Source organism: Mandrillus leucophaeus, unplaced genomic scaffold, assembly GCF_000951045.1.
Source record: "Mandrillus leucophaeus isolate KB7577 unplaced genomic scaffold, Mleu.le_1.0 Scaffold289, whole genome shotgun sequence".
Taxonomy (NCBI): domain Eukaryota; kingdom Metazoa; phylum Chordata; class Mammalia; order Primates; family Cercopithecidae; genus Mandrillus; species Mandrillus leucophaeus.
Window position 1 is genome coordinate 1,836,616 of NW_012103020.1, and position 2,804 is coordinate 1,839,419.

The window sequence follows — 2,804 nt, forward strand, 5'->3', positions numbered from 1 at the left end:
ACTTAGGAGGGCCTGAACAAATACTAGTCAATCTATCAGTTTCTAAATTACAATTAGAACTCACCCCATGCCTGGAGAAAATCTAGCTCTAATTTTTCCTTATATTTAGTTTTGAGAAGCTGTCGTGTGCAAGTGACAGAAATACCTCTGAGCAGAGTCTAGTCCTTGACTGACATGTCTTCCAGCTGGCCTGCCATACCTTGTTTGAACAAATTTGGCCTTTTCAAAAAAATCTTCCCTTTCTTGTCGGACTCTACCCTGCAGTCCTGTGTTGCTGCTACCCAGCCAGGATTTGTGTTCTCCTGACATCTCTCTCTCCGCTCCCTGTATGGAATTTATAGCAATTATCCTTTGGTTGGTCCCAGTGTCTGTATTTTGGCAGGCCGCCCTGTCTTCCCTGTGATAACCGCTTTGCAGACAGTGTAGCCGAGGCTCTGCCAAAGCCTAATGTCACCCTTTGTCAGATGCCGTCTGGGTCCAAGGGTCACCGACACCTGCCCCTCCCCTCCTCATGTCTGCTGGTGCAGGTTCCCCTTGCACTATATTTAAAAGCACACAATGCTGTGTGGGGCTGGCTGTGATCCAGTTCATTTGAACAAAGTTAGCAGTGAACCTGGATAATTCAGCCACCTCGAAATGTTTTTTTATGGCCCGCACTACCTGGATTGGTTTGTCTGGCTGTGTACTGCAAGTAAATGAACTGGATAATCGCTGTATTTCTATTCCACTCCGTGCTGTGTAGCCTGCGCCTCTGGAAACAAAAGTTTTCTCTAAAACAAAGTCACTTCTCAGGAACAATTATGCCCCCTGGGGATGAATATCTTTGTGAATGTGTGCCAAAGTATGACTAAACAAATTGGCTCAAAAAGTAGCTTTTCCCCGTTTGACTTTCATTTGATAGTTTCATCGAAGATCAATGAGGACAACAAACACCTCTAAAAACAAAAACTAAAGCAAAGTTTTCTCCCCACTTCCCCTAAATCCTCTTATTGATGTGCTCCAAGCCAACTGTATGTTTCAGGCTTTATTTTGTTATTCTATGGCTGCATTTTATTTGATTTTAATTAAAAATGTAAAATTTGTATATATTTGGGAGTACAGGTGTAGATTTCTTATATGCATATATTGCATAGTGGTGAAGTCTGGGCTTTTCATGTATCCGTCGCCTGAATAGTGAACACTGTGTTCATTACACAAATAGGTAAGATTTCAATCCTCACCCCCTTCCCACCCTCCCACCTTTGGTAGTCTCCAGTGTCTACTATTCCACTCTGTATATCCATTGCATATTCATTCTTTTAAGTGAGAACATACACTATTTTACTTTCTGTTTCTGAGTTATTACACTTAGGATAATGGCTTCCACTTCCATCCACGCTGCTACAAGAGATATGATTTCAGTCTTTTTTATGGCTGAGTAATATTCCATGGTATATATGTTTTCTTTATCCAGTCCTCTGTTGATGGAGACTTAGGGTGATTCCGTCTTTGCTATTGTGAGTAGTGCTGCAATAGACATACAAGTGCAGGTATCTTTTTGATGTAATGATTTGTTTCCCTTTGGATATATACCCAGTAGTGGATTACTGGATCAAACGGTAGTTCTATTTTTAGTTCTTTGAGAAATCTTCATCAGGTCTTTATGGCTGCAGTTTAGGCATCTGCATCAGTGCGTTTAAAGATGCTGGGGAGCAGGGCTTTTCGAACTTCAATGTGCATTCGGATGAACTGGTGATCTTGTTAAAATGCAGATTCCGATTCTGTGGGTCTGGGATGGGGCCTGAGAGTCTGCATTTCTAGCCAGCTCTCAGGTCATGCCATTGGTGCTGGTTCATGGGCAAATCTTAGAGAGGTGAGACTATAGCCTTCTTCCGCAAGATACCTGCACACAGCCATCAAGCCTGTCCCAACACATGCCGGCCTATGTGACCTCTTTAGGTTCTCTACTTGGCCTGCTGTTTGTCATAACCCAATTCTGTTTTCTTACAGCAAATCTTAGTGAAAAGGCTCTGGTCTTGAGAGAAGAGCAATCAAATTTTAATGAAATCAAGGCAGGATAGACCTAGACACAAGATATTATCCACAAAGACACCTCTTTACCTGCCAGCCCTCATTGGCTTCTTACTAGTTATTTAAACTTCCAAGTAGAAAATTGTTCATTACTCAAATTTAGAACAGCCTAGAAGAGTACAATGAATGTTAATTTTCAAAGTCTTGAGTATTGAGGTGGCAATTTTTGGAGATTTGGTTCAAGACAAGAACATCTCTGCTCCTATCTATTCATTCTTTTTGTCACTCCGATTAAATGTCATTCCTTTTTGTTTGTTTGATTTATGTTTCTTAGGAAAACACCTGAACTGTTTTCTGGAATGAATTGGGTGTATATTAGCAAATTATTTACGTAAACATTTATTCTTTCAACACTGAGTGTCCACTACGTATAAAAAATTGTGGTAGTGACTTTGCTTCTAAGTTAGTAAAGCAAACCATTAACCTCTGTGGGTTTTCATTTCACATCTGAATAATGAAGGGCTGGACTGGATGATCCTGAGCTGTCTGAGAGTGTGTCATTCTAAGAACGGGGAGAAGCTGAAGCAGTAACATTCTGTCTGTTTGTGGCTTTTTACTGCCCAACACAAAGGCTTTTCTTAGCTTTTTCTTTTTCACAGCGAAGCAGAGAAGACATGCATCTTTCTGTTTGTGTGTTTCATGGCCATGGGGCGATAAATGAGGAAGCAGTGCTTCCCTATGGTAACGTGGCTTTTTTTTTTTTTTTTTTTTTGTTCCTTGAGTAGAAGAGTATT